Consider the following 24,350-nt stretch of genomic DNA (forward strand, 5'->3'; position numbering starts at 1 on the left):
TCAGGCTCTTAGGGTTAGGGTTAGACTCAGGCTCTTAGGGTTAGGGTTAGACTCAGGCTCTTCGGGTTAGGGTTCGACTCAGCCTCTTAGGGTGAGGGTTAGACTCAGGCTCTTAGGGTTAGGGTTAGACTCAGGCTCTTAGGGTGAGGGTTAGACTCAGGCTCTTAGGGTTAGGGTTAGACTCAGGCTCTTAGGGTGAGGGTTAGACTCAGGCTCTTGGGGTTAGGGTTAGACTCAGGCTCTTCGGGTTAGGGTTAGACTCAGGCTCTTAGGGTTAGGGTTAGACTCAGGCTCTTCGGGTTAGGGTTAGACTCAGGCTCTTCGGGTTAGGGTTAGACTCAGGCTCTTAGGGTTAGGGTTAGACTCAGGCTCTTAGGGTTAGGGTTAGACTCAGGCTCTTAGGGTTAGGGTTAGACTCAGGCTCTTAGGGTGAGGGTTAGACTCAGGCTCTTAGGGTGAGGGTTAGACTCAGGCTCTTAGGGTTAGGGTTAGACTCAGGCTCTTAGGGTGAGGGTTAGACTCAGGCTCTTCGGGTGAGGGTTAGACTCAGGCTCTTAGGGTGAGGGTTAGACTCAGGCTCTTAGGGTTAGGGTTAGACTCAGGCTCTTAGGGTTAGGGTTAGACTCAGGCTCTTAGGGTGAGGGTTAGACTCAGGCTCTTAGGGTGAGGGTTAGACTCAGGCTCTTAGGGTTAGGGTTAGACTCACGCTCTTAGGGTTAGGGTTAGACTCAGGCTCTTAGGGTTAGGGTTAGACTCAGGCTCTTAGGGTTAGGGTTAGACTCAGGCCCTTAGGGTTAGGGTTAGACTCAGGGTCTTAGGGTTAGGGTTAGACTCAGGCTCTTAGGGTGAGGGTTAGACTCAGGCTCTTAGGGTTAGGGTTAGACTCAGGCTCTTAGGGTGAGGGTTAGACTCAGGCTCTTAGGGTTAGGGTTAGACTCAGGCTCTTAGGGTGAGGGTTAGACTCAGGCTCTTAGGGTGAGGGTTAGACTCAGGCTCTTAGGGTGAGGGTTAGACTCAGGCTCTTAGGGTGAGGGTTAGACTCAGGCTCTTAGGGTTAGGGTTAGACTCAGGCTCTTCGGGTTAGGGTTAGACTCAGGCTCTTAGGGTTAGGGTTCGACTCAGGCTCTTAGGGTTAGGGTTAGACGCAGGCTCTTAGGGATAGGGTTAGACTCAGGCTCTTAGGGTTAGGGTTAGACTCAGGCTCTTAGGGTTAGGGTTAGACTCAGGCTCTTAGGGTTAGGGTTAGACTCAGGCTCTTCGGGTTAGGGTTAGACTCAGGCTTTTAGGGTTAGGGTTAGACTCAGGCTCTTAGGGTGAGGGTTAGACTCAGGCTCTTAGGGTGAGGGTTAGACTCAGGCTCTTAGGGTTAGGGTTAGACTCAGGCTCTTAGGGTGAGGGTTAGACTCAGGGTCTTAGGGTTAGGGTTAGACTCAGGCTCCTAGGGTGAGGGTTAGACTCAGGCTCTTAGGGTTAGGGTTAGACTCAGGCTCTTAGGGTTAGGGTTAGACTCAGGCTCTTAGGGTTAGGGTTAGACTCAGGCTCTTAGGGTGAGGGTTAGACTCAGGCTCTTAGGGTTAGGGTTAGATTCAGGCTCTTAGGGTTAGGGTTAGACTCACGCTCTTCGGGTTAGGGTTAGACTCAGGCTCTTAGGGTGAGGGTTAGACTCAGGCTCTTAGGGTTAGGGTTAGACGCAGGCTCTTAGGGTTAGGGTTAGACTCAGGCTCTTAGGGTTAGGGTTAGACTCAGGCTCTTAGGGTGAGGGTTAGACTCAGGCTCTTAGGGTTAGGGTTAGACTCAGGCTCTTAGGGTGAGGGTTAGACTCAGGCTCTTAGGGTGAGGGTTAGACTCAGGCTCTTCGGGTTAGGGTTAGACTCAGGCTCTTAGGGTTAGGGTTAGACTCAGGCTCTTAGGGTTAGGGTTAGACTCAGGCTCTTAGGGTTAGGGTTAGACTCAGGCTCTTAGGGTTAGGGTTAGACTCAGGCTCTTAGGGTGAGGGTTAGACTCAGGCTCTTCGGGTTAGGGTTAGACTCAGGCTTTTAGGGTTAGGGTTAGACTCAGGCTCTTCGGGTTAGGGTTAGACTCAGGCTCTTAGGGTGAGGGTTAGACTCAGGCTCTTAGGGTTAGGGTTAGACTCAGGCTCTTAGGGTGAGGGTTAGACTCAGGCTCTTAGGGTTAGGGTTAAACTCAGGCTCTTAGGGTTAGAGTTAGACTCAGGCTCTTAGGGTGAGGGTTAGACTCAGGCTCTTAGGGTGAGGGTTAGACTCAGGCTCTTAGGGTTAGGGTTAGACTCAGGCTCTTCGGGTGAGGGTTAGACTCAGGCTCTTAGGGTTAGGGTTAGACTCAGGCTCTTAGGGTTAGGGTTAGACTCAGGCTCTTCGGGTGAGGGTTAGACTCAGGCTTTTAGGGTGAGGGTTAGACTCAGGCTCTTAGGGTGAGGGTTAGACTCAGGCTCTTAGGGTTAGGGTTAGACTCAGGCTCTTCGGGTTAGGGTTACACTCAGGCTCTTCGGGTTAGGGTTAGACTCAGGCTCTTAGGGTTAGGGTTAGACTCAGGCTCTTAGGGTTAGGGTTAGACTCAGGCTCTTAGGGTGAGGGTTAGACTCAGGCTCTTAGGGTTAGGGTTAGACTCAGGCTCTTAGGGTTAGGGTTAGACTCAGGCTCTTAGGGTGAGGGTTAGACTCAGGCTCTTAGGGTTAGGGTTAGACTCAGGCTCTTAGGGTTAGGGTTAGACTCAGGCTCTTAGGGTTAGTGTTAGACTCAGGCTCTTAGGGTGAGGGTTAGACTCAGGCTCTTAGGGTTAGGGTTAGACTCAGGCTCTTAGGGTGAGGGTTAGACTCAGGCTCTTAGGGTTAGGGTTAGACTCAGGCTCTTAGGGTTAGGGTTAGACTCAGTACTATATATTTGGGTACTGCAGCCGCCGCTGTTGGTGCAGCGCTGCTGCCATCTAGCGAAATATACTTGGGTACTGCAGCCGGCGCTGTTGGTGGAGCGCTGCTGCCATGTAGCGAAATATATTTGGGTACTGCAGCCGGCCCTGTTGGTGGAGCGCTGCTGCCGTCTAGCGAAATACATTTGGGTACTGCAGCCGCCCTTTTGGTGGAGCGCTGCTGCCATCTAGCCAAATATACTTGAATATTGCAGCCGTCCCTGTTGGTGAAGCTCTGCTGCCATCTAGCGAAATATACTTGGGTACTGCAGCCGCCCTTTTGGTGGAGCGCTGCTGCCATCTAGCGAAATGTAATTGGGTACTGCAGCCGCCCTTTTGGTGGAGCGCTGCTGCCATCTAGCGAAATATACTTGGGTACTGCAGCCGGCGCTGTTGGTGGAGCGCTGCTGCCATCTAGCGAAATGTAATTGGGTACTGCAGCCGCCCTTTTGGTGGAGCGCTGCTGCCATCTAGCGAAATATATTTGGGTACTGCAGCCGGCGCTGTTGGTGGAGCGCTGCTGCCATCTAGCGAAATGTAATTGGGTACTGCAGCCGCCCTTTTGGTGTAGCGCTGCTGCCATCTAGCGAAATATACTTGGGTACTGCAGCCGGCGCTGTTGGTGGAGCGCTGCTGCCATCTAGCGAAATATACTTGGGTACTGCAGCCGCCCTTTTGGTGGAGCGCTGCTGCCATCTAGCGAAATGTATTGGGTACTGCAGCCGCCCTTTTGGTGGAGCGCTGCTGCCATCTAGCGACATATACTTGGGTACTGCAGCCGGCGCTGTTGGTGGAGCGCTGCTGCCATCTAGCGAAATATATTTGGGTACTGCGGCCGCCCGGTTGGTGGAGCGCTGCTGCCATCTAGCGAAATATAATTGGGTACTGCAGCCGGCCCTGTTGGTGGAGCGCTGCTGCCATCTCGCGAAATGTAGTTGGGTACTGCAGCCGTCCTTCTGGTGGAGCGCTGCTGCCATCTAGCGAAATATATTTGGGTACTGCAGCCGCCCTTTTGGTGGAGCGCTGCTGCCATCTAGCGAAATATACTTGGGTACTGCAACCGGCCCTGTTGGTGGAGCTCTGCTGCCATCTAGCGAAATATACTTGGGTACTTCAGCCGGGGTTAGGGTTAGGGTTAAGGTTAGACTGTTAGGGTTAGGGTTAGGGTTAGACTCTTAGGGTTAGACCCTTAGGGTTAGGGTTAGACTCTTAGGGTTAGGGTTAGGGTTAGGGTTAGGGTTAGACTCTTAGGGTTAGGGTTAGACTCTTAGGGTTAGGGTTAGGTTTAGGGTTAGACTCTTAGGGTTAGGGTTAGACTCTTAGGGTTAGGGTAGGGTTAGGGTTAGACTCTTAGGGTTAGGGTTAGGGTTAGGGTTAGACTCTTAAGGTTAGGGTCAGGGTTAGGGTTAGGGTTAGGGTTAGGGTTAGACTCTTAGGGTTAGGGTTAGGGTTAAGGTTAGACTCTTCGTGTTAGGGTTAGACTCTTAGGGTTAGGGTTAGGGTTAGGGTTAGACTCTTAGGGTTAAGGTTAGGGTTAGACTGTTAGGGTTAGGGTTAGGGTTAGGGTTAGACTCTTAGGGTTAAACTCTTATGTTTAGGGTTAGACTGTTAGCGTTAGAGTTAGGGTTAGGGTTAGACACTTAGGGTTAGGGTTAGACTGTTAGGGTTAGGGTTAGGGTTAGGGTTAGACTCAGGGTTAGGGTTAGACTCTTAGGGTTAGGTTTAGGGTTAGGGTTAGACTCTTAGGGTTAGGGTTAGACTCTTAGGGTTAGGGTAGGGTTAGCGTTAGACTCTTAGGGTTAGGGTTAGGGTTAGGGTTAGGGTTAGACTCTTAGGGTTAGGGTCAGGGTTAGGGTTAGGGTTAGGGTTAGGGTTAGACTCTTAGGGTTAGGGTTAGGGTTAAGGTTAGACTCTTAGTGTTAGGGTTAGACTCTTACGGTTAGGGTTAGGGTTAGGGTTTGGGTTAGACTGTTAGGGTTAGGGTTAGGGTTAGGGTTAGACTCTTAGGGTTAAACTCTTATGTTTAGGGTTAGACTGTTAGGGTTAGAGTTAGGGTTAGGGTTAGACTCTTAGGGTTAGACTCTTAGGGTTAGCGTTAGACTGTTAGGGTTAGGGTTAGGGTTAGGGTTAGACTCTTAGGGTTAGGGTTAGACTCTTCGGGTTAGGGTTAGGTTTAGGGTTAGACTCAGGGTTAGGGTTAGACTCTTAGGGTTAGGGTTAGGGTTAGACTGTTAGGGTTAGGGATAGGGTTAGGGTTAGACTCTTAGGGTTAAACTCTTATGTTTAGGGTTAGACTGTTAGGGTTAGAGTTAGGGTTAGGGTTAGACTCTTAGGGTTAGACTCTTAGGGTTAGGGTTAGACTGTTAGGGTTAGGGTTAGGGTTAGGGTTAGACTCTTAGGGTTAGGGTTAGCCTCTTAGGGTTAGGGTTAGGGTTAGGGTTAGACTCAGGGTTAGGGTTAGACTCTTAGGGTTAGGGTTAGGGTTAGGGTTAGACTCTTAGGGTTAGGGTTAGGGTTAGGCTCTTAGGGTTAGGGTTAGGGTTAGGGTTAGGGTTAGGGTTAGACTGTTAGGGTTAGGGTTAGGGTTAGGGTTAGACTCGTAGGGTTAGGGTTAGACTCAGGCTCTTAGGGTTAGGGTTAGACTCAGGCTCTTAGGTTTCGCTAGATGGCAGCAGCGCTCCACCAACCGGGCGGCTGCAGTACCCAGGTATATTTCGCTAGATGGCAGCAGCGCTCCACCAACAGCGCCGGCTGCAGTACCCAAGTATATTTCGCTTGATGGCAGCAGCGCTGCACCAACAGCGCCGGCTGCAGTACCCAAATATATTTCGCTAGATGGCAGCAGCGCTCCACTAACAGCGCCGGCTGCAGTACCCAATTACATTCCGCTAGATGGCAGCAGCGCTCCACCAACCGGGCGGCTGCAGTACCCAAGTATATTTCGCTAGATGGCAGCAGCGCTCCACCAACAGCGCCGGCTGCAGTACCCAAGTATATTTCGCTAGATGGCAGCAGCGCTCCACCAACCGGCCGGCTGCAGTACCCAAGTATATTACGCTAGATGGCAGCAGCGCTCCACCAAAAGGGCGGCTGCAGTACCCAATTACATTTCGCTAGATGGCAGCAGCGCTCTAGCAAAAGGGCGGCTGCAGTACCCAAACATATTTCGCTAGATGGCAGCAGCGCTCCACCAACAGCGCCGGCTGCAGTACCCTAGTATATTTCGCTAGATAGCAGCAGCGCTCCACCAAAAGGGTTAGGGTTAGACTCAGGCTCTTAGGGTTAGGGTTAGACTCAGGCTCTTAGGGTTAGGGTTAGACTCAGGCTCTTAGGGTGAGGGTTAGACTCAGGCTCTTAGGGTTAGGGTTAGACTCAGGCTATTAGGGTTAGGGTTAGACTCAGGCTCTTAGAGTTAGGGTTAGACTCAGGCTCTTAGGGTTAGGGTTAGACTCAGGCTCTTAGGGTGAGGGTTAGACTCAGGCTCTTAGGGTTAGGGTTAGACTCAGGCTCTTAGGGTTAGGGTTAGACTCAGGCTCTTAGGGTTAGGGTTAGACTCAGGCTCTTAGGGTGAGGGTTAGACTCAGGCTCTTAGGGTTAGGGTTAGACGCAGGCTCTTAGGGTTAGGGTTAGACTCAGGCTCTTAGGGTTAGGGTTAGACTCAGGCTCTTAGGGTTAGGGTTCGACTCAGGCTCTTAGGGTGAGGATTAGACTCAGGCTCTTCGGGTTAGGGTTAGACTCAGGCTCTTAGGGTGAGGGTTAGACTCAGGCTCTTAGGGTTAGGGTTAGACGCAGGCTCTTAGGGATAGGGTTAGACTCAGGCTCTTAGGGTTAGGGTTAGACTCAGGCTCTTAGGGTGAGGGTTAGACTCAGGCTCTTAGGGTTAGGGTTAGACTCAGGCTCTTAGGGTGAGGGTTAGACTCAGGCTCTTCGGGTTAGGGTTAGACTCAGGCTTTTAGGGTTAGGGTTAGACTCAGGCTCTTCGGGTTAGGGTTAGACTCAGGCTCTTCGGGTTAGGGTTAGACTCAGGCTCTTCGGGTTAGGGTTAGACTCAGGCTCTTAGGGTTAGGGTTAGACTCAGGCTCTTAGGGTTAGGGTTAGACTCAGGCTCTTAGGGTGAGGGTTAAACTCAGGCTCTTAGGATTAGGGTTAGACTCAGGCTCTTAGGGTGAGGGTTAGACTCAGGCTCTTAGGGTGAGGGTTAGACTCAGGCTCTTAGGGTTAGGGTTAGACTCAGGCTCTTAGGGTGCGGGTTAGACTCAGGCTCTTAGGGTGAGGGTTAGACTCAGGCTCTTAGGGTTAGGGTTAGACTCAGGCTCTTAGGGTTAGGGTTAGACTCAGGCTCTTAGGGTGCGGGTTAGACTCAGGCTCTTCGGGTGAGGGTTAGACTCAGGCTCTTAGGGTTAGGGTTAGACTCAGGCTCTTCGGGTTAGGGTTAGACTCAGGCTCTTCGGGTTAGGGTTAGACTCAGGCTCTTAGGGTTAGGGTTAGACTCAGGCTCTTCGGGTTAGGGTTAGACTCAGGCTCTTCGGGTTAGGGTTAGACTCAGGCTCTTAGGGTTAGGGTTAGACTCAGGCTCTTAGGGTGAGGGTTAGACTCAGGCTCTTAGGGTTAGGGTTAGACTCAGGCTCTTAGGGTTAGGGTTAGACTCAGGCTCTTAGGGTTAGGGTTAGACTCAGGCTCTTCGGGTGAGGGTTAGACTCAGGCTCTTAGGGTTAGGGTTAGATTCAGGCTCTTAGGGTTAGGGTTAGACTCACGCTCTTCGGGTTAGGGTTAGACTCAGGCTCTTAGGGTGAGGGTTAGACTCAGGCTCTTAGGGTTAGGGTTAGACTCAGGCTCTTAGGGTTAGGGTTAGACTCAGGCTCTTAGGGTGAGGGTTAGACTCAGGCTCTTCGGGTTAGGGTTAGACTCAGGCTCTTCGGGTTAGGGTTAGACTCAGGCTCTTAGGGTTAGGGTTAGACTCAGGCTCTTAGGGTTAGGGTTAGACTCAGGCTCTTAGGGTTAGGGTTAGACTCAGGCTCTTAGGGTTAGGGTTAGACTCAGGCTCTTAGGGTGAGGGTTAGACTCAGGCTCTTAGGGTGAGGGTTAGACTCAGGCTCTTCGGGTGAGGGTTAGACTCAGGCTCTTAGGGTTAGGGTTAGACTCAGGCTCTTCGGGTTAGGGTTAGACTCAGGCTCTTAGGGTGAGGGTTAGACTCAGGCTCTTAGGGTTAGGGTTAGACTCAGGCTCTTAGGGTTAGGGTTAGACTCAGGCTCTTAGGCTTAGGGTTAGACTCAGGCTCTTAGGGTTAGGGTTAGACTCAGGCTCTTAGGGTGAGGGTTAGACTCAGGCTCTAAGGGTTAGGGTTAGACTCAGGCTCTTAGGGTTAGGGTTAGACTCAGGCTCTTAGGGTTAGGGTTAGACTCAGGCTCTTCGGGTTAGGGTTAGACTCAGGCTCTTAGGGTTAGGGTTAGACTCAGGCTCTTAGGGTGAGGGTTAGACTCAGGCTCTTCGGGTTAGGGTTAGACTCAGGCTCTTCGGGTTAGGGTTAGACTCAGGCTCTTCGGGTTAGGGTTAGACTCAGGCTCTTAGGGTGAGGGTTAGACTCAGGCTCTTAGGGTGAGGGTTAGACTCAGGCTCTTAGGGTTAGGGTTAGACTCAGGCTCTTCGGGTTAGGGTTAGACTCAGGCTCTTAGGGTGAGGGTTAGACTCAGGCTCTTAGGGTTAGGGTTAGATTCAGGCTCTTAGGGTTAGGGTTAGACTCACGCTCTTCGGGTTAGGGTTAGACTCAGGCTCTTAGGGTGAGGGTTAGACTCAGGCTCTTAGGGTTAGGGTTAGACTCAGGCTCTTAGGGTTAGGGTTAGACTCAGGCTCTTAGGGTTAGGGTTAGACTCAGGCTCTTAGGGTGAGGGTTAGACTCAGGCTCTTAGGGTTAGGGTTAGACGCAGGCTCTTAGGGTTAGGGTTAGACTCAGGCTCTTAGGGTTAGGGTTAGACTCAGGCTCTTAGGGTTAGGGTTAGACTCAGGCTCTTAGGGTTAGGGTTAGACTCAGGCTCTTAGGGTGAGGGTTAGACTCAGGCTCTTAGGGTGAGGGTTAGACTCAGGCTCTTAGGGTGAGGGTTAGACTCAGGCTCTTAGGGTTAGGGTTAGACTCAGGCTCTTCGGGTTAGGGTTAGACTCAGGCTCTTAGGGTGAGGGTTAGACTCAGGCTCTTAGGGTTAGGGTTAGACTCAGGCTCTTAGGGTTAGGGTTAGACTCAGGCTCTTCGGGTTAGGGTTAGACTCAGGCTCTTAGGGTTAGGGTTAGACTCAGGCTCTTAGGGTGAGGGTTAGACTCAGGCTCTTAGGGTGAGGGTTAGACTCAGGCTCTTAGGGTTAGGGTTAGACTCAGGCTCTTAGGGTTAGGGTTAGACTCAGGCTCTTCGGGTTAGGGTTAGACTCAGGCTCTTAGGGTTAGGGTTAGACTCAGGCTCTTAGGGTGAGGGTTAGACTCAGGCTCTTCGGGTTAGGGTTAGACTCAGGCTCTTCGGGTTAGGGTTAGACTCAGGCTCTTCGGGTTAGGGTTAGACTCAGGCTCTTAGGGTGAGGGTTAGACTCAGGCTCTTAGGGTGAGGGTTAGACTCAGGCTCTTAGGGTTAGGGTTAGACTCAGGCTCTTCGGGTTAGGGTTAGACTCAGGCTCTTAGGGTTAGGGTTAGACTCAGGCTCTTAGGGTTAGGGTTAGACTCAGGCTCTTCGGGTGAGGGTTAGACTCAGGCTCTTAGGGTTAGGGTTAGACTCAGGCTCTTAGGGTGAGGGTTAGACTCAGGCTCTTAGGGTTAGGGTTAGACTCAGGCTCTTAGGGTTAGGGTTAGACTCAGGCTCTTAGGGTTAGGGTTAGACTCAGGCTCTTAGGGTGAGGGTTAGACTCAGGCTCTTAGGGTGAGGGTTAGACTCAGGCTCTTAGGGTTAGGGTTAGACTCAGGCTCTTAGGGTTAGGGTTAGACTCAGGCTCTTAGGGTGAGGGTTAGACTCAGGCTCTTAGGGTTAGGGTTAGACTCAGGCTCTTAGGGTTAGGGTTAGACTCAGGCTCTTAGGGTTAGGGTTAGACTCAGGCTCTTAGGGTGAGGGTTAGACTCAGGCTCTTAGGGTTAGGGTTAGACTCAGGCTCTTAGGGTTAGGGTTAGACTCAGGCTCTTCGGGTGAGGGTTAGACTCAGGCTTTTAGGGTGAGGGTTAGACTCAGGCTCTTAGGGTGAGGGTTACACTCAGGCTCTTAGGGTTAGGGTTAGACTCAGGCTCTTAGGGTTAGGGTTAGACTCAGGCTCTTAGGGTTAGGGTTAGACTCAGGCTCTTAGGGTTAGGGTTAGACTCAGGCTCTTAGGGTGAGGGTTAGACTCAGGCTCTTAGGGTGAGGGTTAGACTCAGGCTCTTCGGGTGAGGGTTAGACTCAGGCTCTTAGGGTTAGGGTTAGACTCAGGCTCTTAGGGTTAGGGTTAGACTCAGGCTCTTAGGGTTAGGGTTAGACTCAGGCTCTTAGGGTGAGGGTTAGACTCAGGCTCTTAGGGTTAGGGTTAGACTCAGGCTCTTAGGGTTAGGGTTAGACTCAGGCTCTTCGGGTGAGGGTTAGACTCAGGCTTTTAGGGTGAGGGTTAGACTCAGGCTCTTAGGGTTAGGGTTAGACTCAGGCTCTTAGGGTTAGGGTTAGACTCAGGCTCTTCGGGTTAGGGTTACACTCAGGCTCTTCGGGTTAGGGTTAGACTCAGGCTCTTAGGGTGATGGTTAGACTCAGGCTTTTCGGGTTAGGGTTAGACTCAGGCTCTTAGGGTGAGGGTTAGACTCAGGCTCTTCGGGTGAGGGTTAGACTCAGGCTCTTAGGGTTAGGGTTAGACTCAGGCTCTTAGGGTTAGGGTTAGACTCAGGCTCTTAGGGTTAGGGTTAGACTCAGGCTCTTAGGGTTAGGGTTAGACTCAGGCTCTTAGGGTGAGGGTTAGACTCAGGCTCTTAGGGTTAGGGTTAGACTCAGGCTCTTAGGGTTAGGGTTAGACTCAGGCTCTTAGGGTTAGGGTTAGACTCAGGCTCTTCGGGTTAGGGTTCGACTCAGGCTCTTCGGGTGAGGGTTAGACTCAGGCTCTTAGGGTTAGGGTTAGACTCAGGCTCTTAGGGTGAGGGTTAGACTCAGGCTCTTAGGGTTAGGGTTAGACTCAGGCTCTTAGGGTGAGGGTTAGACTCAGGCTCTTCGGGTTAGGGTTAGACTCAGGCTCTTCGGGTGAGGGTTAGACTCAGGCTCTTAGGGTTAGGGTTAGACTCAGGCTCTTCGGGTTAGGGTTAGACTCAGGCTCTTAGGGTTAGGGTTAGACTCAGGCTCTTCGGGTTAGGGTTAGACTCAGGCTCTTAGGGTTAGGGTTAGACTCAGGCTCTTAGGGTTAGGGTTAGACTCAGGCTCTTAGGGTGAGGGTTAGACTCAGGCTCTTAGGGTGAGGGTTAGACTCAGGCTCTTAGGGTTAGGTTTAGACTCAGGCTCTTCGGGTGAGGGTTAGACTCAGGCTCTTCGGGTGAGGGTTAGACTCAGGCTCTTAGGGTTAGGGTTAGACTCAGGCTCTTAGGGTGAGGGTTAGACTCAGGCTCTTAGGGTGAGGGTTAGACTCAGGCTTTTAGGGTGAGGGTTAGACTCAGGCTCTTAGGGTTAGGGTTAGACTCACGCTCTTAGGGTTAGGGTTAGACTCAGGCTCTTAGGGTGAGGGTTAGACTCAGGCTCTTAGGGTTAGGGTTAGACTCAGGCTCTTAGGGTTAGGGTTAGACTCAGGGTCTTAGGGTTAGGGTTAGACTCAGGCTCTTAGGGTGAGGGTTAGACTCAGGCTCTTAGGGTTAGGGTTAGACTCAGGCTCTTAGGGTGAGGGTTAGACTCAGGCTCTTAGGGTTAGGGTTAGACTCAGGCTCTTCGGGTGAGGGTTAGACTCAGGCTCTTAGGGTGAGGGTTAGACTCAGGCTCTTAGGGTGAGGGTTAGACTCAGGCTCTTAGGGTGAGGGTTAGACTCAGGCTCTTAGGGTTAGGGTTAGACTCAGGCTCTTCGGGTTAGGGTTAGACTCAGGCTCTTAGGGTTAGGGTTCGACTCAGGCTCTTAGGGTGAGGGTTAGACGCAGGCTCTTAGGGATAGGGTTAGACTCAGGCTCTTAGGGTTAGGGTTAGACTCAGGCTCTTAGGGTTAGGGTTAGACTCAGGCTCTTAGGGTTAGGGTTAGACTCAGGCTCTTAGGGTTAGGGTTAGACTCAGGCTCTTAGGGTGAGGGTTAGACTCAGGCTCTTCGGGTTAGGGTTAGACTCAGGCTTTTAGGGTTAGGGTTAGACTCAGGCTCTTCGGGTTAGGGTTAGACTCAGGCTCTTCGGGTTAGGGTTAGACTCAGGCTCTTCGGGTTAGGGTTAGACTCAGGCTCTTAGGGTTAGGGTTAGACTCAGGCTCTTAGGGTGAGGGTTAGACTCAGGCTCTTAGGATTAGGGTTAGACTCAGGCTCTTAGGGTGAGGGTTAGACTCAGGCTCTTAGGGTGAGGGTTAGACTCAGGCTCTTAGGGTTAGGGTTAGACTCAGGCTCTTAGGGTGCGGGTTAGACTCAGGCTCTTCGGGTGAGGGTTAGACTCAGGCTCTTCGGGTGAGGGTTAGACTCAGGCTCTTAGGGTTAGGGTTAGACTCAGGCTCTTAGGGTTAGGGTTAGACTCAGGCTCTTAGGGTTAGGGTTAGACTCAGGCTCTTCGGGTTAGGGTTCGACTCAGCCTCTTAGGGTGAGGGTTAGACTCAGGCTCTTAGGGTTAGGGTTAGACTCAGGCTCTTCGGGTTAGGGTTAGACTCAGGCTCTTCGGGTTAGGGTTAGACTCAGGCTCTTAGGGTTAGGGTTAGACTCAGGCTCTTAGGGTGAGGGTTAGACTCAGGCTCTTAGGGTTAGGGTTAGACTCAGGCTCTTAGGGTGAGGGTTAGACTCAGGCTCTTAGGGTTAGGGTTAGACTCAGGCTCTTAGGGTGAGGGTTAGACTCAGGCTCTTAGGGTGAGGGTTAGACTCAGGCTCTTAGGGTTAGGGTTAGACTCAGGCTCTTAGGGTGAGGGTTAGACTCAGGCTCTTAGGGTGAGGGTTAGACTCAGGCTCTTAGGGTTAGGGTTAGATTCAGGCTCTTAGGGTTAGGGTTAGACTCACGCTCTTCGGGTTAGGGTTAGACTCAGGCTCTTAGGGTGAGGGTTAGACTCAGGCTCTTAGGGTGAGGGTTAGACTCAGGCTCTTAGGGTTAGGGTTAGACTCAGGCTCTTAGGGTTAGGGTTAGACTCAGGCTCTTAGGGTGAGGGTTAGACTCAGGCTCTTAGGGTTAGGGTTAGACGCAGGCTCTTAGGGTTAGGGTTAGACTCAGGCTCTTCGGGTTAGGGTTAGACTCAGGCTCTTAGGGTTAGGGTTAGACTCAGGCTCTTAGGGTGAGGGTTAGACTCAGGCTCTTAGGGTGAGGGTTAGACTCAGGCTCTTAGGGTGAGGGTTAGACTCAGGCTCTTAGGGTTAGGGTTAGACTCAGGCTCTTCGGGTTAGGGTTAGACTCAGGCTCTTAGGGTGAGGGTTAGACTCAGGCTCTTAGGGTTAGGGTTAGACTCAGGCTCTTCGGGTTAGGGTTAGACTCAGGCTCTTCGGGTTAGGGTTAGACTCAGGCTCTTCGGGTTAGGGTTAGACTCAGGCTCTTAGGGTTAGGGTTAGACTCAGGCTCTTAGGGTGAGGGTTAGACTCAGGCTCTTAGGGTTAGGGTTAGACTTAGGCTCTTCGGGTTAGGGTTAGACTCAGGCTCTTAGGGTTAGGGTTAGACTCAGGCTCTTCGGGTTAGGGTTAGACTCAGGCTCTTAGGGTTAGGGTTAGACTCAGGCTCTTAGGGTGCGGGTTAGACTCAGGCTCTTCGGGTGAGGGTTAGACTCAGGCTCTTAGGGTTAGGGTTAGACTCAGGCTCTTCGGGTGAGGGTTAGACTCAGGCTCTTAGGGTGAGGGTTAGACTCAGGCTCTTAGGGTGAGGGTTAGACTCAGGCTCTTCGGGTTAGGGTTAGACTCAGGCTCTTCGGGTTAGGGTTAGACTCAGGCTCTTAGGGTTAGGGTTAGACTCAGGCTCTTAGGGTTAGGGTTAGACTCAGGCTCTTAGGGTGAGGGTTAGACTCAGGCTCTTCGGGTTAGGGTTCGACTCAGGCTCTTAGGGTTAGGGTTAGACTCAGGCTCTTAGGGTGAGGGTTAGACTCAGGCTCTTAGGGTTAGGGTTAGACTCAGGCTCTTAGGGTTAGGGTTAGACTCAGGCTCTTAGGGTTAGGGTTAGACTCAGGCTCTTAGGGTTAGGGTTAGACTCAGGCTCTTCGGGTTAGGGTTAGACTCAGGCTCTTAGGGTTAGGGTTAGACTCAGGCTCTTAGGGTTAGGGTTAGACTCAGGCTCTTAGGGTGAGGGTTAGACTCAGGCTCTTAGGGTTAGGGTTAGACTCAGGCTCTTCGGGTTAGGGTTAGACTCAGGCTCTTAGGGTTAGGGTTAGACTCAGGCACTTAGGGTGAGGGTTAGACTCAGGCTCTTAGGGTTAGGGTTAGACTCAGGCTCTTAGGGTTAGGGTTAGACTCAGGCTCTTAGGGTTAGGGTTAGACTCAGGCTTTTAGGGTGAGGGTTAGACTCAGGCTCTTAGGGTGAGGGTTACACTCAGGCTCTTAGGGTTAGGGTTAGACTCAGGCTCTTCGGGTTAGGGTTACACTCAGGCTCTTCGGGTTAGGGTTAGACTCAGGCTCTTAGGGTGAGGGTTAGACTCAGGCTCTTCGGGTTAGGGTTAGACTCAGGCTCTTAGGGTGAGGGTTAGACTCAGGCTCTTCGGGTGAGGGTTAGACTCAGGCTCTTCGGGTTAGGGTTAGACTCAGGCTCTTAGGGTTAGGGTTAGACTCAGGCTCTTAGGGTTAGGGTTAGACTCAGGCTCTTAGGGTGAGGGTTAGACTCAGGCTCTTAGGGTTAGGGTTAGACTCAGGCTCTTAGGGTTAGGGTTAGACTCAGGCTCTTCGGGTGAGGGTTAGACTCAGGCTCTTAGGGTGAGGGTTAGACTCAGGCTCTTAGGGTTAGGGTTAGACTCAGGCTCTTAGGGTTAGGGTTAGACTCAGGCTCTTAGGGTGAGGGTTAGACTCAGGCTCTTAGGGTTAGGGTTAGACTCAGGCTCTTCGGGTTAGGGTTAGACTCAGGCTCTTCGGGTTAGGGTTAGACTCAGGCTCTTAGGGTTAGGGTTAGACTCAGGCTCTTAGGGTTAGGGTTAGACTCAGGCTCTTCGGGTTAGGGTTAGACTCAGGCTCTTCGGGTTAGGGTTAGACTCAGGCTCTTAGGGTTAGGGTTAGACTCAGGCACTTAGGGTGAGGGTTAGACTCAGGCTCTTAGGGTTAGGGTTAGACTCAGGCTCTTAGGGTTAGGGTTAGACTCAGGCTCTTCGGGTGAGGGTTAGACTCAGGCTTTTAGGGTGAGGGTTAGACTCAGGCTCTTAGGGTTAGGGTTACACTCAGGCTCTTAGGGTTAGGGTTAGACTCAGGCTCTTCGGGTTAGGGTTACACTCAGGCTCTTCGGGTTAGGGTTAGACTCAGGCTCTTAGGGTGAGGGTTAGACTCAGGCTCTTAGGCTTAGGGTTAGACTCAGGCTCTTAGGGTTAGGGTTAGACTCAGGCTCTTAGGGTTAGGGTTAGACTCAGGCTCTTAGGGTGAGGGTTAGACTCAGGCTCTTCGGGTGAGGGTTAGACTCAGGCTCTTAGGGTTAGGGTTAGACTCAGGCTCTTCGGGTTAGGGTTAGACTCAGGCTCTTAGGGTGAGGGTTAGACTCAGGCTCTTCGGGTGAGGGTTAGACTCAGGCTCTTCGGGTTAGGGTTAGACTCAGGCTCTTAGGGTTAGGGTTAGACTCAGGCTCTTAGGGTTAGGGTTAGACTCAGGCTCTTAGGGTGAGGGTTAGACTCAGGCTCTTAGGGTTAGGGTTAGACTCAGGCTCTTAGGGTTAGGGTTAGACTCAGGCTCTTCGGGTGAGGGTTAGACTCAGGCTTTTAGGGTGAGGGTTAGACTCAGGCTTTTAGGGTGAGGGTTAGACTCAGGCTCTTAGGGTTAGGGTTAGACTCAGGCTCTTCGGGTTAGGGTTAGACTCAGGCTCTTCGGGTTAGGGTTAGACTCAGGCTCTTAGGGTGAGGGTTAGACTCAGGCTCTTCGGGTTAGGGTTAGACTCAGGCTCTTAGGGTGAGGGTTAGACTCAGGCTCTTCGGGTGAGGGTTAGACTCAGGCTCTTAGGGTTAGGGTTAGACTCAGGCTCTTAGGGTGAGGGTTAGACTCAGGCTCTTAGGGTTAGGGTTAGACTCAGGCTCTTCGGGTTAGGGTTAGACTCAGGCTCTTCGGGTTAGGGTTAGACTCAGGCTCTTAGGGTTAGGGTTAGACTCAGGCTCTTCGGGTTAGGGTTAGACTCAGGCTCTTCGGGTGAGGGTTAGACTCAGGCTCTTAGGGTGAGGGTTAGACTCAGGCTCTTAGGGTGAGGGTTAGACTCAGGCTCTTAGGGTTAGGGTTAGACTCAGGCTCTTAGGGTTAGGGTTAGACTCAGGCTCTTAGGGTGAGGGTTAGACTCAGGCTCTAAGGGTTAGGGTTAGACTCAGGCTCTTAGGGTTAGGGTTAGACTCAGGCTCTTAGGGTGAGGGTTAGACTCAGGCTCTTAGGGTTAGGGTTAGACTCAGGCTCTTAGGGTTAGGGTTAGACTCAGGCTCTTAGGGTTAGGGTTAGACTCAGGCTCTTCGGGTTAGGGTTCGACTCAGCCTCTTAGGGTGAGGGTTAGACTCAGGCTCTTAGGGTTAGACTCAGGCTCTTAGGGTTAGGGTTAGACTCAGGCTCTTAGGGTTAGGGTTAGACTCAGGCTCTTAGGGTTAGGGTTAGACTCAGGCTCTTGGGGTTAGGGTTAGACTCAGGCTCTTCGGGTGAGGGTTAGACTCAGGCTCTTAGGGTTAGGGTTAGACTCAGGCTCTTCGGGTTAGGGTTAGACTCAGGCTCTTAGGGTTAGGGTTAGACTCAGGCTCTTAGGGTGAGGGTTAGACTCAGGCTCTTAGGGTGAGGGTTAGACTCAGGCTCTTAGGGTTAGGTTTAGACTCAGGCTCTTAGGGTTAGGGTTAGACTCAGGCTCTTCGGGTGAGGGTTAGACTCAGGCTCTTAGGGTGAGGGTTAGACTCAGGCTCTTAGGGTGAGGGTTAGACTCAGGCTCTTAGGGTTAGGGTTAGACTCAGGCTCTTAGGGTGAGGGTTAGACTCAGGCTCTTAGGGTGAGGGTTAGACTCAGGCTCTTAGGGTTAGGGTTAGACTCACGCTCTTAGGGTTAGGGTTAGACTCAGGCTCTTAGGGTTAGGGTTAGACTCAGGCTCTTAGGGTTAGGGTTAGACTCAGGCCCTTAGGGTTAGGGTTAGACTCAGGGTCTTAGGGTTAGGGTTAGACTCAGGCTCTTAGGGTGAGGGTTAGACTCAGGCTCTTAGGGTTAGGGTTAGACTCAGGCTCTTAGGGTGAGGGTTAGACTCAGGCTCTTAGGGTTAGGGTTAGACTCAGGCTCTTCGGGTGAGGGTTAGACTCAGGCTCTTAGGGTGAGTGTTAGACTCAGGCTCTTAGGGTGAGGGTTAGACTCAGGCTCTTAGGGTTAGGGTTAGACTCAGGCTCTTCGGGTTAGGGTTAGACTCAGGCTCTTAGGGTTAGGGTTCGACTCAGGCTCTTAGGGTTAGGGTTAGACGCAGGCTCTTAGGGATAGGGTTAGACTCAGGCTCTTAGGGTTAGGGTTAGACTCAGGCTCTTAGGGTTAGGGTTAGACTCAGGCTCTTAGGGTTAGGGTTAGACTCAGGCTCTTAGGGTGAGGGTTAGACTCAGGCTCTTCGGGTTAGGGTTAGACTCAGGCTTTTAGGGTTAGGGTTAGACTCAGGCTCTTCGGGTTAGGGTTAGACTCAGGCTCTTAGGGTTAGGGTTAGACTCAGGCTCTTCGGGTTAGGGTTAGACTCAGGCTCTTAGGGTTAGGGTTAGACTCAGGCTCTTAGGGTTAGGGTTAGACTCAGGCTCTTAGGGTGAGGGTTAAACTCAGGCTCTTAGGATTAGGGTTAGACTCAGGCTCTTAGGGTGAGGGTTAGACTCAGGCTCTTAGGGTGAGGGTTAGACTCAGGCTCTTAGGGTTAGGGTTAGACTCAGGCTCTTAGGGTTAGGGTTAGACTCAGGCTCTTCGGGTGAGGGTTAGACTCAGGCTCTTAGGGTTAGGGTTAGACTCAGGCTCTTAGGGTTAGGGTTAGACTCAGGCTCTTAGGGTTAGGGTTAGACTCAGGCTCTTAGGGTGCGGGTTAGACTCAGGCTCTTCGGGTGAGGGTTAGACTCAGGCTCTTAGGGTTAGGGTTAGACTCAGGCTCTTCGGGTTAGGGTTAGACTCAGGCTCTTCGGGTTAGGGTTAGACTCAGGCTCTTAGGGTGAGGGTTAGACTCAGGCTCTTAGGGTTAGGGTTCGACTCAGGCTCTTAGGGTGAGGGTTAGACTCAGGCTCTTAGGGTGAGGGTTAGACTCAGGCTCTTCGGGTGAGGGTTAGACTCAGGCTCTTAGGGTGAGGGTTAGACTCAGGCTCTTAGGGTTAGGGTTAGACTCAGGCTCTTAGGGTTAGGGTTAGACTCAGGCTCTTAGGGTGAGGGTTAGACTCAGGCTCTTAGGGTTAGGGTTAGACTCAGGCTCTTAGGGTTAGGGTTAGACTCAGGCTCTTAGGGTGAGGGTTAGACTCAGGCTCTTAGGGTGAGGGTTAGACTCAGGCTCTTAGGGTTAGGGTTAGACTCACGCTCTTAGGGTTAGGGTTAGACTCAGGCTCTTAGGGTTAGGGTTAGACTCAGGCTCTTAGGGTTAGGGTTAGACTCAGGCCCTTAGGGTTAGGGTTAGACTCAGGGTCTTAGGGTTAGGGTTAGACTCAGGCTCTTAGGGTGAGGGTTAGACTCAGGCTCTTAGGGTTAGGGTTAGACTCAGGCTCTTAGGGTGAGGGTTAGACTCAGGCTCTTAGGGTTAGGGTTAGACTCAGGCTCTTCGGGTGAGGGTTAGACTCAGGCTCTTAGGGTGAGTGTTAGACTCAGGCTCTTAGGGTGAGGGTTAGACTCAGGCTCTTAGGGTGAGGGTTAGACTCAGGCTCTTAGGGTTAGGGTTAGACTCAGGCTCTTCGGGTTAGGGTTAGACTCAGGCTCTTAGGGTTAGGGTTCGACTCAGGCTCTTAGGGTTAGGGTTAGACGCAGGCTCTTAGGGATAGGGTTAGACTCAGGCTCTTAGGGTTAGGGTTAGACTCAGGCTCTTAGGGTTAGGGTTAGACTCAGGCTCTTAGGGTTAGGGTTAGACTCAGGCTCTTAGGGTGAGGGTTAGACTCAGGCTCTTCGGGTTAGGGTTAGACTCAGGCTTTTAGGGTTAGGGTTAGACTCAGGCTCTTCGGGTTAGGGTTAGACTCAGGCTCTTAGGGTTAGGGTTAGACTCAGGCTCTTCGGGTTAGGGTTAGACTCAGGCTCTTAGGGTTAGGGTTAGACTCAGGCTCTTAGGGTTAGGGTTAGACTCAGGCTCTTAGGGTGAGGGTTAAACTCAGGCTCTTAGGATTAGGGTTAGACTCAGGCTCTTAGGGTGAGGGTTAGACTCAGGCTCTTAGGGTGAGGGTTAGACTCAGGCTCTTAGGGTTAGGGTTAGACTCAGGCTCTTAGGGTTAGGGTTAGACTCAGGCTCTTCGGGTGAGGGTTAGACTCAGGCTCTTAGGGTTAGGGTTAGACTCAGGCTCTTAGGGTTAGGGTTAGACTCAGGCTCTTAGGGTTAGGGTTAGACTCAGGCTCTTAGGGTGCGGGTTAGACTCAGGCTCTTAGGGTGAGGGTTAGACTCAGGCTCTTAGGGTTAGGGTTAGACTCAGGCTCTTCGGGTTAGGGTTAGACTCAGGCTCTTCGGGTTAGGGTTAGACTCAGGCTCTTAGGGTGAGGGTTAGACTCAGGCTCTTAGGGTTAGGGTTCGACTCAGGCTCTTAGGGTGAGGGTTAGACTCAGGCTCTTAGGGTGAGGGTTAGACTCAGGCTCTTCGGGTGAGGGTTAGACTCAGGCTCTTAGGGTGAGGGTTAGACTCAGGCTCTTAGGGTTAGGGTTAGACTCAGGCTCTTAGGGTTAGGGTTAGACTCAGGCTCTTAGGGTGAGGGTTAGACTCAGGCTTTTAGGGTGAGGGTTAGACTCAGGCTCTTAGGGTTAGGGTTAGACTCAGGCTCTTAGGGTTAGGGTTAGACTCAGGCTCTTAGGGTTAGGGTTAGACTCAGGCCCTTAGGGTTAGGGTTAGACTCAGGGTCTTAGGGTTAGGGTTAGACTCAGGCTCTTAGGGTGAGGGTTAGACTCAGGCTCTTAGGGTTAGGGTTAGACTCAGGCTCTTAGGGTGAGGGTTAGACTCAGGCTCTTCGGGTGAGGGTTAGACTCAGGCTCTTAGGGTGAGGGTTAGACTCAGGCTCTTAGGGTGAGGGTTAGACTCAGGCTCTTAGGGTGAGGGTTAGACTCAGGCTCTTAGGGTTAGGGTTAGACTCAGGCTCTTCGGGTTAGGGTTAGACTCAGGCTCTTAGGGTTAGGGTTCGACTCAGGCTCTTAGGGTTAGGGTTAGACGCAGGCTCTTAGGGATAGGGTTAGACTCAGGCTCTTAGGGTTAGGGTTAGACTCAGGCTCTTAGGGTTAGGGTTAGACTCAGGCTCTTAGGGTTAGGGTTAGACTCAGGCTCTTAGGGTTAGGGTTAGACTCAGGCTCTTAGGGTGAGGGTTAGACTCAGGCTCTTAGGGTTAGGGTTAGACTCAGGCTCTTCGGGTTAGGGTTAGACTCAGGCTCTTCGGGTTAGGGTTAGACTCAGGCTCTTAGGGTGAGGGTTAGACTCAGGCTCTTAGGGTTAGGGTTAGACTCAGGCTCTTAGGGTTAGGGTTAGACTCAGGCTCTTAGGGTTAGGGTTAGACTCAGGCTCTTAGGGTGAGGGTTAGACTCAGGCTCTTAGGGTTAGGGTTAGACGCAGGCTCTTAGGGTTAGGGTTAGACTCAGGCTCTTAGGGTTAGGGTTAGACTCAGGCTCTTAGGGTGAGGGTTAGACTCAGGCTCTTAGGGTGAGGGTTAGACTCAGGCTCTTAGGGTGAGGGTTAGACTCAGGCTCTTAGGGTTAGGGTTAGACTCAGGCTCTTCGGGTTAGGGTTAGACTCAGGCTCTTAGGGTGAGGGTTAGACTCAGGCTCTTAGGGTTAGGGTTAGACTCAGGCTCTTCGGGTTAGGGTTAGACTCAGGCTCTTCGGGTTAGGGTTAGACTCAGGCTCTTCGGGTTAGGGTTAGACTCAGGCTCTTAGGGTTAGGGTTAGACTCAGGCTCTTAGGGTGAGGGTTAGACTCAGGCTCTTAGGGTTAGGGTTAGACTTAGGCTCTTCGGGTTAGGGTTAGACTCAGGCTCTTAGGGTTAGGGTTAGACTCAGGCTCTTCGGGTTAGGGTTAGACTCAGGCTCTTCGGGTTAGGGTTAGACTCAGGCTCTTAGGGTGAGGGTTAGACTCAGGCTCTTCGGGTTAGGGTTAGACTCAGGCTCTTCGGGTTAGGGTTAGACTCAGGCTCTTAGGGTTAGGGTTAGACTCAGGCTCTTAGGGTGAGGGTTAGACTCAGGCTCTTAGGGTGAGGGTTAGACTCAGGCTCTTCGGGTTAGGGTTAGACTCAGGCTCTTCGGGTTAGGGTTAGACTCAGGCTCTTCGGGTTAGGGTTAGACTCAGGCTCTTAGGGTGAGGGTTAGACTCAGGCTCTTAGGGTTAGGGTTAGACTCAGGCTCTTAGGGTTAGGGTTAGACTCAGGCTCTTAGGGTGAGGGTTAGACTCAGGCTCTTAGGGTGAGGGTTAGACTCAGGCTCTTAGGGTTAGGGTTAGACTCAGGCTCTTAGGGTGAGGGTTAGACTCAGGCTCTTAGGGTTAGGGTTAGACTCAGGCTCTTCGGGTTAGGGTTAGACTCAGGCTCTTAGGGTTAGGGTTAGACTCAGGCTCTTAGGGTGAGGGTTAGACTCAGGCTCTTAGGGTGAGGGTTAGACTCAGGCTCTTAGGGTTAGGGTTAGACTCAGGCTCTTCGGGTTAGGGTTAGACTCAGGCTCTTAGGGTTAGGGTTAGACTCAGGCACTTAGGGTGAGGGTTAGACTCAGGCTCTTAGGGTTAGGGTTAGACTCAGGCTCTTAGGGTTAGGGTTAGACTCAGGCTCTTCGGGTGAGGGTTAGACTCAGGCTTTTAGGGTGAGGGTTAGACTCAGGCTCTTAGGGTGAGGGTTACACTCAGGCTCTTAGGGTTAGGGTTAGACTCAGGCTCTTCGGGTTAGGGTTAGACTCAGGCTCTTCGGGTTAGGGTTAGACTCAGGCTCTTAGGGTGAGGGTTAGACTCAGGCTCTTAGGCTTAGGGTTAGACTCAGGCTCTTAGGGTTAGGGTTAGACTCAGGCTCTTAGGGTGAGGGTTAGACTCAGGCTCTAAGGGTTAGGGTTAGACTCAGGCTCTTAGGGTTAGGGTTAGACTCAGGCTCTTAGGGTTAGGGTTAGACTCAGGCTCTTCGGGTTAGGGTTAGACTCAGGCTCTTAGGGTGAGGGTTAGACTCAGGCTCTTCGGGTGAGGGTTAGACTCAGGCTCTTCGGGTTAGGGTTAGACTCAGGCTCTTAGGGTTAGGGTTAGACTCAGGCTCTTAGGGTTAGGGTTAGACTCAGGCTCTTAGGGTGAGGGTTAGACTCAGGCTCTTAGGGTTAGGGTTAGACTCAGGCTCTTAGGGTTAGGGTTAGACTCAGGCTCTTCGGGTGAGGGTTAGACTCAGGCTTTTAGGGTGAGGGTTAGACTCAGGCTTTTAGGGTGAGGGTTAGACTCAGGCTCTTAGGGTTAGGGTTAGACTCAGGCTCTTCGGGTTAGGGTTAGACTCAGGCTCTTCGGGTTAGGGTTAGACTCAGGCTCTTAGGGTGAGGGTTAGACTCAGGCTCTTAGGGTTAGGGTTAGACTCAGGCTCTTAGGGTGAGGGTTAGACTCAGGCTCTTCGGGTGAGGGTTAGACTCAGGCTCTTAGGGTTAGGGTTAGACTCAGGCTCTTAGGGTGAGGGTTAGACTCAGGCTCTTAGGGTTAGGGTTAGACTCAGGCTCTTCGGGTTAGGGTTAGACTCAGGCTCTTCGGGTTAGGGTTAGACTCAGGCTCTTAGGGTTAGGGTTAGACTCAGGCTCTTCGGGTTAGGGTTAGACTCAGGCTCTTAGGGTGAGGGTTAGACTCAGGCTCTTAGGGTGAGGGTTAGACTCAGGCTCTTAGGGTGAGGGTTAGACTCAGGCTCTTAGGGTTAGGGTTAGACTCAGGCTCTTAGGGTTAGGGTTAGACTCAGGCTCTTAGGGTGAGGGTTAGACTCAGGCTCTAAGGGTTAGGGTTAGACTCAGGCTCTTAGGGTTAGGGTTAGACTCAGGCTCTTAGGGTGAGGGTTAGACTCAGGCTCTTAGGGTTAGGGTTAGACTCAGGCTCTTAGGGTTAGGGTTAGACTCAGGCTCTTAGGGTTAGGGTTAGACTCAGGCTCTTCGGGTTAGGGTTCGACTCAGCCTCTTAGGGTGAGGGTTAGACTCAGGCTCTTAGGGTTAGACTCAGGCTCTTAGGGTTAGGGTTAGACTCAGGCTCTTAGGGTTAGGGTTAGACTCAGGCTCTTAGGGTTAGGGTTAGACTCAGGCTCTTGGGGTTAGGGTTAGACTCAGGCTCTTCGGGTGAGGGTTAGACTCAGGCTCTTAGGGTTAGGGTTAGACTCAGGCTCTTCGGGTTAGGGTTAGACTCAGGCTCTTAGGGTTAGGGTTAGACTCAGGCTCTTAGGGTTAGGGTTAGACTCAGGCTCTTAGGGTGAGGGTTAGACTCAGGCTCTTAGGGTGAGGGTTAGACTCAGGCTCTTAGGGTTAGGTTTAGACTCAGGCTCTTAGGGTGAGGGTTAGACTCAGGCTCTTCGGGTGAGGGTTAGACTCAGGCTCTTAGGGTGAGGGTTAGACTCAGGCTCTTAGGGTTAGGGTTAGACTCAGGCTCTTAGGGTTAGGGTTAGACTCAGGCTCTTAGGGTGAGGGTTAGACTCAGGCTCTTAGGGTGAGGGTTAGACTCAGGCTCTTAGGGTTAGGGTTAGACTCACGCTCTTAGGGTTAGGGTTAGACTCAGGCTCTTAGGGTTAGGGTTAGACTCAGGCTCTTAGGGTTAGGGTTAGACTCAGGCCCTTAGGGTTAGGGTTAGACTCAGGGTCTTAGGGTTAGGGTTAGACTCAGGCTCTTAGGGTGAGGGTTAGACTCAGGCTCTTAGGGTTAGGGTTAGACTCAGGCTCTTAGGGTGAGGGTTAGACTCAGGCTCTTAGGGTTAGGGTTAGACTCAGGCTCTTCGGGTGAGGGTTAGACTCAGGCTCTTAGGGTGAGTGTTAGACTCAGGCTCTTAGGGTGAGGGTTAGACTCAGGCTCTTAGGGTGAGGGT

Source organism: Falco punctatus (genome assembly GCF_963210335.1).
Source record: "Falco punctatus genome assembly, chromosome: 21".
NCBI classification, from domain to species: domain Eukaryota; kingdom Metazoa; phylum Chordata; class Aves; order Falconiformes; family Falconidae; genus Falco; species Falco punctatus.